A 16,676-nucleotide genomic window follows, 5' to 3' on the forward strand; every position below is an offset into this window, starting at 1 on the left:
ACTGTCTAACCTGACTTATGAGTTGCTTCTGACAAATGTGGGAAGAGGGTTTATCAACAAGTGTGTTGATGCTGTTACAGTTCAGTTGGCATGACTGAACCAAACTACAGAAGGCCAGATCATATGCTAATTGTATTTATAAACTGTGGGTGGTTTGAGCTCTGAATGCTGATTGGCTGAAAGCCATAGTATGACACAAAAGTACTTTTTTACTGTTCTAATTATGTTGGGGGGTTTGTGGTGTATTTTAATTTATTTAACCAGGCAAGTCAGTTAAGAACAAATTCTTATTTTCAATGACAGCCTAGGAACAGTGGGTTAACTGCCTGTTCAGGGGCAGAACGACAGATTTGGAGTTTGAACTTGCAACCTGTCGGTTACTAGTCCAACGCTCTAACCACTAGGCTACCCTGCCGTCCCATATGCCCAATATACCACGGCTAAGGGCTGTATCCAGGCACTCCGTGATGCTTTGTGCTTAAGAACAGCCCTTAGCCGTGGTATATTGTTCATAAACCACACCTCCTCGGGCCTTATTGCTTAAGTAATGGTGTTTAGAAAATCCTACAGACATGTCTGAGACGAGTGCCACTACACTGTTATGCTGGTGATACAGTATGCTGGCTGGATTGTTCAGGGAATGTGTAGAGATTGATGTGGCAGAGTCTGAGCTGAGCTTGAACCGGCAATCCTGCATTTAATGGGCAATGCCTTTACCATCTGTGCCATGAAGATCCTGACCTCTTCGCAGAGATGGCAGTGCGCCCACATCCAGGAAGGCTCCAGCAGTACTGGGGTAGGTAGCTCACTGTGATAGGAGGTTTGGCTTGGCTTGGCTGGGTCCCACCCAGGGATCCAGTTGGATTAGCTGACCGTTCCAAGCCCAGAGAGAAAACAGTAGGGTGTTCAAGAGGATGTGGGTTTTGTAGTCTCACTGGATGTCCCTTCTGTTACATAACCTGAAGCTAGAACTACAGTCCAGATACAGCAGCCTCGGCTCTGCTCTACTCTGCTCCATGTGAGCACACTGAGAAATATTTATGCTATTTGATAATGTGAGCTGTGGACATATTTGGGAGAGCATTGACCCAGAGTTTGTGTGTGTGTGTGTGTGTGTGTGTGTGTGTGTGTGTGTGTGTGTGTGTGTGTGTGTGTGTGTGTGTGTGTGTGTGTGTGTGTGTGTGTGTGTGTGTGTGTGTGTGTGTGTGTGTGTGTGTGTGTGTGTGTGTGTGTGTGTGTGTGTGTGCGTGTGTGTGCGAGGCAAACATATTTCCCCAGCCAACTGACTCTGTCTCCGCTCTCCAAGGATCTTACAAAGCACAGGGAAAAGACAGAGGCTAGAGAAAGAGAGATAGAGGGAGAGAGGGACAGAGTCAGACACATCCAATTCCTAGAAACAGCTGACCTGATTCACTATGCATTCAGGAAGGTTCAAAGGATAGAGAGACAGAGGGGTGGATGAAGGGATAGAGAGACAGAAGTGTGGATGAAAGGATAGAGAGACAGAGGGGTGGATGAAGGGATAGAGAGACAGAGGGGTGGATGAAGGGATAGAGAGACAGAAATGTGGATGAAAGGAAAGGTAAAGTGGGATACCTAGTCAGTTGTACAACTGAAATGTGTCTTCTGCATTTAACCCAAACCAAGGGACAGAGAAACAGAGGGGTGGATGAAAGGATAGAGAGACAGAGGGGTGGATGAAGGGACATAGAGACAGAGGGGTGGATGAAAGGATAGAGAGACAGAGGGGTGTATGAAAGGATAGAGAGACAGAGGGGTGGATGAAGGGATAGAGAGATGGAGGTGTGGATGAAAGGATAGAGAGATGGAGGGGTGTATGAAAGGATAGAGAGACAGGGGGGTGGATGAAGGGACAGAGAGACAGAGAGGTGGATGAAAGGATAGAGAGATGGAGGGGTGTATGAAAGGATAGAGAGACAGGGGGGTGGATGAAGGGACAGAGAGACAGAGGGGTGGATGAAAGGATAGAGAGACAGAGGGGTGGATGAAGGGATAGAGAGATGGAGGGGTGTATGAAAGGATAGAGAGACAGAGGGGTGGATGAAGGGACAGAGAGACAGAGGGGTGGATGAAAGGATAGAGAGACAGAGGGTGTATGAAAGGATAGAGAGACAGAGGGGTGGATGAAAGGATAGAGAGACAGAGGGGTGGATGAAAGGATAGAGAGATTGAGGGGTGGATGAAGGAATAGAGAGACAGAGGGGTGGATGAAGGGATAGAGATGAGGAGGGGTGGAAGAAGGGATAGAGAGATAGAGGGGTGGATTAAGGGATATAGAGATGGAGGGGTGGATGAAGGGGTAAAGAAATGGAGGGGTGGATGAAAGGATAGAGAGATGGAGGGGTGGATGAAAATATAGAGATGAGGAGGTGTGGATGGAAGGATAGAGTGACAGAGGGGTAGATGAAAGGATAGCGATACGGAGGGGTGGATGAAATGATAGAGATGAGGAGAGGTGGATGAAGGGGTAGAGAGATAGAGAGGTGGATGAAGGGGTAGAGAGATGGAGGTGTGGATGAAGGGATAGAGAGAAAGACGGGTGGATGAAAGGATAGAGAGAAAGAGGGGTGGATGAAAGGATAGAGAGAAAGAGGGGTGGATGAAGCGTTAGAGAGATGGAGGTGTGGATGAAAGGATAGAGAGAGAGGGTGGATGAAGGGATAGAGAGAGACAGAGGGGTGGATGAAAGGATAGAGAGATGGAGGGGTGGATGAAGGGATAGAGCTGAAGAGGGGTAGATGAAAGGATAGAGAGATGGAGGTGTGGATGAAAGGATAGAGAAAGAGGGGTGGATGAAGTGTTAGAGAGATGGATGGGTGGACGAAGGGATAGAGAGATGGAGGGGTGGATGAAAGGATAGAGAGAAAGAGGGGTGGATGAAGTGTTAGAGAGATGGAGGGGTGGATGAAAGGATAGACAGGAGGAGTGTTGGGTGATGTATGGGAGGGAGTAGTGGTATGAGAGTGATAACAATGAATGATGTTGTTTACTTTCATTTCCTCATCATTTAGTTATTTCTCCTGCATGGTTAGGTGGAAAACCAAACCATTGTTTACCTTTCAGCCCCAGAGACTCAGGAGGGCCAGCCTACACCAAGGTCTCATGAACCAGACCGCCAAGCTCGACCAACACTGGATATACTTATAACGCTCCCCCCCTCTCTCTCTCTCTCTCTCTCTCTCTCTCTCTCTCTCTCTTCCCCCTCTCTCTCTCCCTCTCCCCCAATCTGTCTCTTTCTCCCTCTTCCTCTCTTCCTCTATATATGTATCCCCCTCCCTCCCTCTGTCCATCTCTCTCTCTCTCTCTCTCTTCTAACTGATTCCCCCGTCTGGTTATGTGAATGTGCATATTGGCTCCAGCACATGTTAGTCTTTAAGATGATGTACGTGTGTTTATGTTGATGATGACAAACTAATGCTGGATGCTGTCATTTATCCTTCCCTTTGGTTTATATAACCCTGGAAGCAGGAACACACACACACCACACACAAACACATGTGCGCATACACACACACACACGCACCGTCGCACGCACACACACACACACACACACACACACACACACACACACACACACACACACACACACACACACACACACACACACACACTACCCTCCCCTTTGTTTAAACTAAGGCTGTTTGTCTCTGCCAGCAAACATGTAACGATGTATAGGAACAGATGCGTCATCTAAAGAGGAGGAAAAGAAAGGGAAGGAGAGGAGGGAGAAAACAACAGTTAAGTACTTGAATGTGTATTTGGGAGTGTTGCGCGACGACACGATTCTGTTAATCCAAATAAAATTACGGCATCTGATTTCACAAGACCCCTCTCTCCGAGAGGAAAAGTCTCTCTCTCCCTCTACCTCCCATCTCCACTCTTTCAAATGGCAAAGAGAGCGAATTAATGACAGAGAGGACGGCAGAAAGAGTGAAGTGGGGGGCTCTGGTGTTTGTAAACACTTTGGAATTCGTTAATGTTCTACCCATTCACAAACGGAGAGGAGAGCAGAGTGATTCTTTTCCTCCGTCTTTCCTTATTTATTCTGGCACTGTGCAGATGCCTAATGAGTAACAGGGCTGGAGGGGCTGAGGACCCCAGAGGGAGGGGCCCACTGTCTGAATCAACACACACACACACACACACACACACACACACACACACACACACACACACACACACACACACACACACACACACACACACACACACACACACACACACACAGTCACACACACACACACACTCACACACACACACACACACACACACACACACACACACACACACACACACACACACACACACACACACACACACACACACACACACACACACACACACACACACACACACACACACACACACACACACACACATACATACAAACCAGTGGCGGTCGGTGAGTTAAGGGAGGACGATTCATTTTTGTTATGAGCATGGCCTTATTTCTATTACAGCATATTGGATGACTGTCATTCATATTCCATTCACCCAGCTCAATGTTACAGCGATAGATTTAGGCTACTACATTTCCCTATACCCATCATGAGGTTGCTACAACCTAGCCTATGAATGAAAGTTTACAACGTAGGTGAACACAGGTTAAGAGACAAATCTGAGGTGACAGACAGCGACACATTCAATACCGGCTTGCACACTCTTGCCTGCATCTATTTGATCTAGGGTGTAATCGTTAGCCCAACAGTTTCAAACGAGAGTTTCTATTTGACAAATTCAAGTATGTTTATCCCCGTTTCATTCCATTTGCTTCCGTTTAAGAAATGTTTTTCTTCAGAATCGGTGGAATGAATACACCCCTGATCAGGTTTAAACACAGTTCACTTTGATAGCAGCCACGTTGTATTCCTTCTCGCATCTTCGCACTCTCCTCCTCTCACCCTTTCGCTTGTGGAATTCAATGCAAATGCCTTTCCAAGACAAATCATATCATAACCATCACACACAGCCTACATCATTGTCACCATATTTTTGTGAAATTCACTGAGGAGGATGGTTCTCCAACCTTCCTCCTCTGAGGAACCTCCACTGATGCAAACACACAAACACACACACATGCATGAACAAACTTTCCACACACACACACACACATCCACCCACACGTACCTGCACACTGACCACTGGAATACAACACAACTGGGTCAGTCAAAACATGCAGCGGTGCGCTGAGGTGTTTTCATTGACATATCTAGACGTGCCTTAAATATAGAGCTGCTAGCTAGTTCTTTAGTTTATTATGTTAAAGTGTAACCATGCCCTGCTGCTGAGGGGCCTGTCTAATGACAGGTTGGAACCAAGGACTTTTCAATAATAATAATTTACTGTAAAGTTGGGTTGGAAGCAGGAAGTGTGTGTGATTACTGTCAGTGATGTAGATAGATGGATATGTGTGTTTAAACATTGCCTTTACATTGCTTTTGAATCCTGGGGACTAATCGAAAGCATGTGTGTGTGTGTGTATCACATTTGGAGGGTCAATCAGGAAGGCTCTCAACTCGGAAGTCCTGACATGAGTGAGTGAGTGAGTGTGTGTGCGTGTGTCTGTTAGTGATGTACGGTTTGACTCATCGGGGTGGACGGGTTCAGGGTTATTCAATATTGTGTGGATCAAGGGTGGGTGGGTGGGTGGCGGGCGGATTGAATAAAGAGAAACAATACCTTTTAAAACATCCATTCATGTGTTATTCTTGTGTCATTTAAATCTATAGGCTACATTGAGTTTGTTCTTTCATTTTTTAGGCTATCTGGTATTAGTGCATAAGTCTAAACGTCAGGGCTTAACTGTACACGCACCAAATATCCTACACAGTCAATTGCCAAGTAGTGCTTTAGGGAACGGGCAGAAGAAGTTCACTTCAATCCACGGAGGCAAAAGGGACATTGTCGAAGTTGAATTCAATAAGACAAAAGGATAGTTGAAAATAAAGAGAAGGTAGGGCCAGAAAAGTTCGGAAAATATTTTGGTGAAGTGGTAAATAGCATTTCTTGTGGTAAAATAATACACCAAATGTTGGCAAAAGTTGGACTTGGGAACAGGATTGGAGAGATGTCTTTCTTTCTGCATCTTTAGAGAATGTAATGTTCAGTTAGATACCATCTGTACGTGCTCTCTTCATCATAAAAGCTGATTGTATTTCATCCACATAAAATATGCATCGAAGCCAAACTGAAATCTCATCAGAAACATGTTGGGTTATTTTCAGTTTTCTTATATCAAACTGATGTCATTTGGACATTTTGCGCATTTTTGTTGTTGTTGTTGTTGTTGTGTTACTGTATTTTCAGTCCCTGAATGTCTTTGCTCCCCAAAAGAAGACAGAGAAAACTTGACTTACTGTATGTCAACGACATTGAATGATTCGTTCTATCGATCTATTATATTATTCTGTTGAGCAAATGGTTTATTGAGTCTTCTGTGGGAACATATCATGACAAAAGAGAAGCTACATGTATCTAATTATAGACAAGCTGACTTACAAATAGCCTGCCCAAATGTCGGAAATTATAAGCATCAATGTATCTAAATCAGGCTCAAAAATATCCTGCGCCCCCTGTCAAAAAATCGTTCTGAAGCCTATAGCACATTTTCGATATTAGCAGGTCAGGGTTGGGTGCGAGCCACAGATTTTCACTTTATCACATATAGTCGGGCGGTCGCTGATGGGTTATTAGCAATTGCAGGCGGGTGCAGATGAACAAACAGCTGACCCGTGCACCACTATCGTGTGCATGTGGGTGTGTAAAACAGAGATGTGGGAGCCCAGCGCTGGTTCAGATTGGTCACGGAGACTTTAGCCAATCCCCTGCTTCCTCACTTACCAATAAAGGAACGTGCTTCCACAAATGCCAGGGAATTGCAGTAAAGTCTGTGTGTGTATTTCTCTCTTTCTCTATCTCTGAGGATGTGTCACCCGCCCAGTCACAAATGAGCCCAGACCCCCTAGCCCCTACCTCATAGAGGCTCTGATAGGTATACGTAATGAACTAAGAGATCCTCATCCATGTGGTAAGTATAATTGTCTCCTCCTTTCAGGTCCTTTCTGATCTCCACAAGTGCCTAGGAGGTAAGGGGTAAGGGGGACTGTGCTGGTGGAACCGATGACACAGAGACCGCTGGTATGTGGGGGCAAACGTACACGCACACGCCACACACACAAACAACACACGTGACACACAGAGCGACTGAGGGTGTCTAAAAAAAACTCAGAGTTTGAATGTGAAGAAAAACACGTTTATGAGGGCGTGTTGGCTGCTTTTAACAGATACCATTGACAACTCTACCTTTCTCTTCATTTTGCTCATCTTCTCTCTTTCTCTCTGAGGTTGAGAGGAAAACCATGTCGAATCTTTGGATTTTTAATGGCACATTCCTCTGCTTTGGTGAGATTGTTTCTTTCTGTCCTGTAGATGACTGTGCTTGTCCTGGAAGAGGGCAGGGATGGCTGTTCCACTAGTGAAAATACACAACTAAAATATATTGTATGGCTAATAGCACTTAGTCAAGAAACTATAGTTCTGTCAAGGCAAAGGGTGGCTACTTTGTAGAATCTAAAATCTCAAATATATTCTGATTTGTTTAAAAAAATTGGTTACTACGTGATTCCATATGTGTTATTTCATAGTTTTGATATCTTCACTATTATTCTACAATGTACAAATAAAGAAAAACCCGTGAATGAGTATGTGTGTCCAAACTTTTGACTTGTACTGTATATATATATTTGGGGGACACAAAAGAGATAATCTATTATGGGTACATTTTTAAATATTGTTCCCAGTGTTGATCAAAGTTCAGTACTGTATTTATAATCTCATCTGCCTCTTTACGAACGAGTGGAATCATAAACAACGCTTTGTTTGTTATTTTCACCTGCGTCCCCTGGATTTTCCCCCCTGGATTTGCCCCCCTGGATTTGCCCCTCTGGATTTGCCCCCCTGGATTTGCCCCCTGGATTTGCCCCCTTGGATTTGCCCCCTGGATTTGCCCCCTGGATTTGCTTTTTAGCAGCACATTCACCACTTTGATAAACAGCTTACTCCGCCCTCACGCGGGCACAGGCCAAGGGCCTGAGACGTGAAACAAACCCCCAGCTCGAAGTCAGCTCACTAAGGAAGTAGGCAAAACTACAGACGCTGCTGACAATGTGTTTGCGAGATGCCGGACAAAGTGTTAAAACCATTCCTCGACTCCTTCCGTGTCTACAGACATCCTGAAGGATGAAGTAAGAAGCGTTAAACAGAGCCTACTTCAGCAGGAGCAAAACATATGTTTTCAGAATAATTCAATTAAATCTTATTTGTCACATGCTTTGTAAACAACAGGAATAGACTAATAACTTTGCTTTAGGCTACCTAGACAGACAGGGATGTGGTGCTCAGTGGTGAGACTGAGGCAGGCTGCAATGCATGAAGGAGGAAGCAGAGGAGACAGCGAGAGAGGAAGCAAGCTGAGAGAGTGGCTCCTAAATGTGGGGTCCACAGAGAAAATCTGTACTAATCTTATCAAACAAGTTAGGAACTTTAAAAAATGATCTATGTTTCAATATAAACATCTGGACATGGCATATCTTTCTTATAGGCCTACATTAAAATGCAATCAATAGGCAAAGAAAACAGCTCTAAAAATGTAATACGTTTTAATTTATATCAGTGGTTGTTCATCTTATCCATTACCCACCTTGTTTTTACCACTGCATCACTGATATTAGTACAGAGTCAGTAACATTCTAATAATGAGTGTGTATGTGATAATACGATCATCTGTGTGCTCCATTGATGTCTGTTTGTGCGGAGCTTGATTAGTAATGCCTAGGAATACAAATGTGAACGCCATCTAGTTCCTTCACCTCAGTCGATCTACAAACATATACGAACAACCACTGATATAAACAAAAACATATGACATATTTAGAATTGAGCAGTTTGCATATTATTTGCATTTTAATGTAGGCCTATACGGAAGATAGGTAACGTGGAGATGTACATATTAAAACATATATTTTTCCTAACTTGTTTGATAGGATTAGTACATATTTTCTCTGTGGACCCCTCTGTTAGCTTCAATATGCTTCAGGAAACAATTTGGGTGCAGAAAACCGTTTGCAGAGATGTTAAGTTTAGGGTGGAGCGATGGGGCTGTGTTTTAGAGATCAGCCTCAGCCTAGCCTGCTTCTCTGCCACCCACTTAGTGATGTCATATCTATGGCCATTACACAGCCACCGCCCCACAAACACGCTCGTGCACACACACACACACACACACACACACACACACACACACACACACACACACACACACACACACACACACACACACACACACACACACACACACACACACACACACACACACACACTCACACACACCGCAGCCGCAGCCACCGCCCGCTTCTTAACAAATCCTTCTGCTGGCTCTGTTGTAATCACAGCATTGCAGTAGAGTAAAAACACCCCAGCTTTCCACGTCAGGCACCAAACCACACACTCTCTCACGTATGGGGTGTTTTTTCTCTTTCTCTTTCCCTCGTTTTTTTCTCGAGGGTTGCCAAAGAAGTTGTTCCAAAGCCAGATGATGGTGTTTTTTTCAACGCTACACAACCAGAGGAATCTATCCCTGCTTGACCCAGATTTTGTCCCTGACAGACAATTAGGCAGGAACTGATTGTCCACTGCTAACTTAGGGAATACACGGTCTGGTGTTTATTCACATTTCCATGGAGGTTTATTGATGGAGACACTAATGTAAACATGTTTAAAGATGTTTAATGGAGGTACTTCAGTTCCAAGTCACTAATAGTTTACCCTTTGGCAGAGTGTGTCTTTTATGGTGTGGTCAGCACAATATAAAATCAGCTTCGCATCACAGAGGTATTGTTTTATTGCAAAACCGGAGACACACACATGCACACACACACACATGCTCGAACACACTCATGCATGTACAGACATTCACAGGGCGATATTTAAAATGCTTTCAAAGCTAATATTTTCCCCGCTCAAAAGTGCAGCTTCAGTGCAGTTTCATCAAAAGCCATGTTTCCATTTAGCAAGCAGGCCGTGGGCACCACCCTGGACTGGAGGAACAACACACACACAGACACAGACACAGCAGTGCTGATGTCCATTAGACCGCTTAAAACGCATTCCCCATCTTTCACACTGCCTCTAATGCCTCTCTCATTACACACACCGTACCCGGCACCACGAGGGGGCAAAAGGGGCCTTAGCCCCCTCAGTTTGAGTTTTATGTCCTTGTTTTAAAATACCAAAACACTGAGTGACATGTTGGTGCAAAATCTCTTTCTTCGCTGCGCTGTCAGGACATTGGACAGCGGTGCCGCAGTGTGTGCAGAGGGGCTATGGAAAGCCACTGAGGTACAGGGTTTCCCGGTAATTGCCGGCATTTGGACGATAAAATAAATGAAAAGCTGATAAAAAAGCAGGCTATTGTGCATCTGTCTATTCAGATAGGATGCAATTTTGGAACTGTAATTTATATTTTTTTTCTTCTTTATAATATACATATATTTTTATCATTATTATTATTGTAAAATCCTTGTTATTATTGTAGGCCTATTTATTAATTCGAACCGGTTCTTTAAATATGTAAAAGGTGTTTCATTCCTTTGAGACATTTTCTTTGGCCAAATTAAGTTCCAACTGTAATGTGTTTGCCGCAATATAATATCCTGCTCATATTTTCCATATAAACAATGGCTTGACTTACTTTTGATATTACCCTAATAAAGTTTAGAAACTTTGTGAAGGTTTGGTGTGGTGTGGCTATTAGCCTACCATACTGTAGGCCTATGGTATGAAGACAGTGCGCACAGGAGCTCCAACTGACTCCGACAGATGAGGAAGAATGTTTTAGGCCTACCAGTTACTCCTATAATCTAACAATATAATGCTTATCTTTATAAAAATATTCTAATTGAAAATGTACGCAGGGGGCCTCCCAGGTGGCGCAGTGGTTAGCTGCTGGCACAGCTGTGCCACCAGAGACTCTGGTTGCGCACCCAGGCTCTGTCGTAACCGGCCGCGACTGGGAGGTCCGTGGGGCGACGCACAATTGGCATAGCATCGTCCGGGTTAGGGAGGGCTTGGCCGGTAGGGATATCCTTGTCTCCAGCAACTCCAGCAACTCCTGTGGTGGGCCGGGTGCAGTGCGCGCCAGCCAAGGTTGCCAGGTGCAAGGTGTTTCCTCCGACACATTGGTGCGGCTGGCTTTCGGGTTGGATGCGTGCTGTGTGCGGCTTGGTTGGGTTGTGTATCGGAGGACGCATGACCTTCAACCTTCGTCTCTCCCGAGCCCGTACGGGAGTTGTAGCGATGAGACAAGATAGTAGCTACTAGCAATTGGATACCACGAAATTGGGTAGAAAACGGGGATAAAATAAAAATAAAAATGTATGCAGACACAGTAGCCTATCTGACAAGTAGGCTATGAAGAAATTCATGTCGGTGTTGTAGCATGCAGCCAGCATATCTCTATCTCTCTCTGGGGAATTTCGTGGCCTTAGCTTCTCTTCCTTTATACAGTGCATTCAGAAGGTATTCAGACTCCTTCATCTTTTCCACATTTTTTTATGGTACAGCCTTATTCTTAAAGATTTTTCCTCATCAATCTACACACAATACCCATGATGACAAATCAAAAACAGGTTTTTATAACAGAAATACCTTATTTACATAAGTATTCAGACCCTTTGCTATGATACTCAACATTGAGCTCAGGTGCGTCCTGTTTCCATTGATCATCCTTGAGATGTTTCTACAACTTGATTGGAGCCCACCTGTAGTAAATTAAATTGATTGGACGTGATTTGGAAAGGCACACACCTGTCTATATAAGGTCCCACAGTTGACAGTGCATGTCAGAGCAAAGACCAAACAATGAGGTTGAAGGAATTGTCTGCAGCATTTACATTTACATTTACATTTAAGTCATTTAGCAGACGCTCTTATCCAGAGCGACTTACAAATTGGTGCGTTCACCTTAAGACATCCAGTGGAACAGCCACTTTACAATAGTGCATCTAAATCTTTTAAGGGGGGGGTGAGAAGGATTACTTTATCCTATCCTAGGTATTCCTGAAAGAGGTGGGGTTTCAGGTGTCTCCGGAAGGTGGTGATTGACTCCGCTGTCCTGGCGTCGTGAGGGAGTTTGTTCCACCATTGGGGGGCCAGAGCAGCGAACAGTTTTGACTGGGCTGCGCGGGAACTGTACTTCCTCAGTGGTAGGGAGGCGAGCAGGCCAGAGGTGGATGAACGCAGTGCCCTTGTTTGGGTGTAGGGCCTGATCAGAGCCTGGAGGTACTGAGGTGCCGTTCCCCTCACAGCTCCGTAGGCAAGCACCATGGTCTTGTAGCGGATGCGAGCTTCAACTGGAAGCCAGTGGAGAGAGCGGAGGAGCGGGGTGACGTGAGAGAACTTTGAACAGCATTGAAGGTCGCCAATAACACAGTGGCCTCCATCATTCTTAAATGGAAGGAGATTAGGAACCACCAAGACTCTTCCTAGAGCTGGCCGCCAGGCCAAACTGAGCAATCGGGGGAGAATGGTCTTGGTCAGGAAGGTGACCAAGAACCCGATGGTCACTCTGACAGAGCTCCAGAGTTCCTCTGTGCAAATGGGAGAACCTTCCAGAAGGACAACCCTTAACACACAGCCAAGACAACGCAGGAGTGGCATTGGGACAAGTCTCTGAATGTCCTTGAGTGGCCCAGCCAGAGCCCGTACTTGAACCCGATCGATCAAACATCTTTGGAGAAAATAGCTATACATACAGTGAGCCTCCCCATCCGACCTAACAGAGCTTGAGAGGATCTGCAGAGAAGAATGAAAGAAAATCCCCAAATACAGGTGTGCCAAGCTTGTAGCGTCATGCCCAAAAAGACTTAAGGCTGTAATCGCTGCCAAAGGTGCTTCAACAAAGTACTGAATAAAGTGTCTGAATACTTACGTACATGTGATATCTCTGTTTTTTATATACATTTTGCAACAAAAAAAAATAAAGAAAACTGTCTTTGCTTTGTCATTTTGGGATATTGTGTGTAGATTGAGGAAAAAATGTAATCCATTTTAGAACATGTCTTTGACGTAACAAAATGTTTAAAAAAGTCATATCATATACATATCATTTTTAATAATACAGTGGACGCCTAAGCCAGAAGGCCTGACAGCTGAACCATGAGGTTGACAATTATTGTTTTAGGAAAGTAAAAAGAAATAAAACAATAGGCTATAATTCTACAGATTGAAACACAAAGAATAGTGTTTTTGTAATTCGTTTTTAAGGACACGCAAATGTGGCTCTTCTGGAAAGGTAAGAAACAATCTAGCTGGTTGGTTTTAATCAAAAACATACTTTAGTTTGTAGGGTGCTGTCCATGGTGCTGACAGAGCATTGCGGAAATTTAGTGCCAACCTGTCACTTCTTGATCAAAAGCATTTTAACTTGTATGTTTATTGTGGTGTAGTGTGATATAAACATAATTCTATATAATTCCAATGCAAGAACCCAAATACCTGCATATCGGTATGTTTCATCATAGAAACAGCCTACATTCTGTTATGGTTTTCTTGGTAGCCTATTGGTTTCCGTGGTTGTAAATGAAACGTTTTGGTAATGAAAATAGGCTATAAGATAGACAGGGTAATTCACCTATTACACTGAACAAAAATGCCACTCTAAAATGTGCAGTTTTGTCACACAACACAATGCCACAGATGTCCCCAGACCATAAGCCGCCTACAACGTTGTTTTAGAGAATTTGGAAGTACGTCCAACCGGTCTCACAACCGCAGACCATGTGTAAGGCGTTGTGTAAGGCGTACTTCCAAATTCTCTAAAACAACGTTGTAGGTGGCTTATGGTCTGGGGACATCTGTGGCATTGTGTTGTGTGACAAAACTGCTAATTTTAGAGTGGCATTCTCTCTCTGCTCCAACACCCACACACCCACGTTATAGTTTAAGATGGCGCCATAATGTTCTGACTCAACTTTTCTATTTTGTGATTCTTCTGCCGTTTATCTCTAAATTTATTCGCTATTTCTGTCAAAAACTTTTGAACATCAGATCAACAGTTACTGACGTCAATTCCTGCTTCAACTTCGACTTTGACTCATCTTTCCTGTGCTCTTTGTGTACCTCCGATCCAATCCTCGGGATACCCAAGAGGAAATGCTGGTGAAAGAAAGGCAGGAGAGCAGGCTTCTTGGTAAGACTAAGGCGACGAGAAAACCAGCCAGCTCTTCCCTCCATTCTATTGGCCATCCATCTTAATATCACCTGATAATAATATAGATGACCTCCGATCGCCGATTTGCTATCAACAGGACTCTCGTAACTGCAATATTCTCTGTTTTTCTAAAACTTTTGAACAAGATACCCCCCATGGCCATCCAACTCGATGCATTCTCCATTCAAAGAGCAGACAGGTCATCAGATTCAAGGAAATCTATAGGGGGAGATTCAGAGAAATCCAGAGGGAGAGAGTTATGTCTCTTCATCAACAACAACTGGTGTGCTGACTCAGCTGACTGGTGTGCTGACTCTATTCTCAATTTACTGTTCACCCTTCTTCGAATACCTGATGGTCGAATGCCGACTCATCTACCTCCTGAGAGAATTTTCATTTGTTTTCCTGAATGCTGTATATATTCACCCTCAGGACCACAACAATAACAACGAGCTGGCACTTGACGAACTGAACAAGGCTATAGACAAACAAGAAACCAGGCTGCTTTTCCTGTTGCCAGTGATTTTTATTCTGCGTCACTAAGACACATGATGCCCAACTTCTATCAATAGGTGTCCTTAACCACTAGGGGCGATAAAGTCCGGGACCACTATCACTCAATCCACAAGCAAGCATACAAGGCCCTCCCTCGTCCTCCCTTTGGAAAAATCAGATCACGACTCTATACTACTGCTTCCTGTTTACAGACACAATCTCAAGTACTTCTGATGCGCTCTGTTGAAAAATGGTCGGTTGAAACAGAGGCTATGCTACAGGACTGCTTTGCTAGCGCTGACTGGAATATGTTCCGGGAAGACCTCCACAATGAAGGTGCCACCAACCTCCTGTGATTGAAGCCAACTATGGCTCACCTTCCACCCTGCACTTTGTAGCCATAGAACACGTCCAAATTTCACCAAGAGGAGGTGAGGAAGCTGTCAGCTTGACGTTGAAATATCAGTCCCCTGTTCGCATCCTTTACAATGGATTAAAGTGAGCATAAAGAAGTCCATCTCTGCAAACTCCTTTGTACCTTGAATTAGTCCTTTTGGGAGTTTTTCTCGGTAAGCCATTCTCATGATTTTTGTCATTGTTGTTGAGGACCCCTCCTTTTCTTTGTTTGCTGAAGCGTGAAGGCCCACCTGAACTCTTACCTCTTTGCAACATGTTTAATCATGCCATAGAGGCAGAAAAGCTCCCAGACACACTTGAACAAGCACTGACCACAGTTTTGTTAAACCTGGGAAAGATCCTCTGCTTTGTGGGTCGTATAGACCAATACCTTTCTTTAACACTTCATATAAGATTCTTGCGAATGTCATAGCTCTTAGACTAGATCAAGATCTTCCTGACTTGGTGGGTATGGACAAAACAGTCTTCGCAAGAAACCTGATAATATCCGAAGATACTTTAATATTATGCATTATGTAGAGAATGACCAAGAACCTGTAGTGGCGGCTTCATTAGACGCAGATACGCTTTTTGAAACGCATAGAATTGAACTGCCTGTTTGAAGTTTTACAGAGGATGTCGTCTGATAAGATAACTAATCAAATGTTCGGTAACTCAGAACCTGACCGATGGAAATGCTTCCTGCTAGTTCCCCCTATCACAAGACAGGGTTGTCCCTCTAGTCCTCTCCTTTTTCCCTTTGTCTATCGAGCCCTCGGCGGATGCTTTTAGATCTCATCCATCCATGGTGTTCGCATAGGTGTGCTTGAACATCTGGTCTCGCTATACGAGGATGACATTTTTCTTTACCTCACTAAACCAGAAGTTTCACTCCAAGCATGAGTTGACATCCAGAAAGAGTATGGGATGGCAGGATTTTCCAATTTCTCTTATTGTGCAGATCAATTGTGTATAAGATGAACTTATTACAACAATTATTGTTCCTCTTTCAAACCTTGCACTTTCCTATTCCCAACGTTTTAACTTAATAGGAAGGTCTCTTCATTTCAGTGTAAAGGTAAACCTCCCAGAGTGAAACTCCCAACTTCATGCAGCCTATACTCAGAATGAGGGCCTACTCTACCTGACTTCCAGTCCTATTACTGGGTATCTCAGTTAAAGGCTGCGTGGGTATACCAAGATACAACAACAAGTTCACCCTCTTGGAGACAGATAGAGGAAGAGTGTCTTTCCCCTGTTTCATTGGCATCTATACATTATATTAGCCCAATGGGTCTCACAACTAACCCTTTCAGTAAAAACACTCTAAATATATGGATTGAAGTCTGTAGACAAATAGACGGGTACAGATCTATACATGAACACCTTTCTATAATAACCCCATCTTACCCAAACCCCTGAGAGATGGTATTACATGTTCATGGTTAAACAAAGGAAATAAAACACGTGGTCATCGGTATAGAGAAGGTGAACTATC

Source organism: Oncorhynchus nerka, linkage group LG27 (genome assembly GCF_034236695.1).
Source record: "Oncorhynchus nerka isolate Pitt River linkage group LG27, Oner_Uvic_2.0, whole genome shotgun sequence".
Classification (NCBI taxonomy): domain Eukaryota; kingdom Metazoa; phylum Chordata; class Actinopteri; order Salmoniformes; family Salmonidae; genus Oncorhynchus; species Oncorhynchus nerka.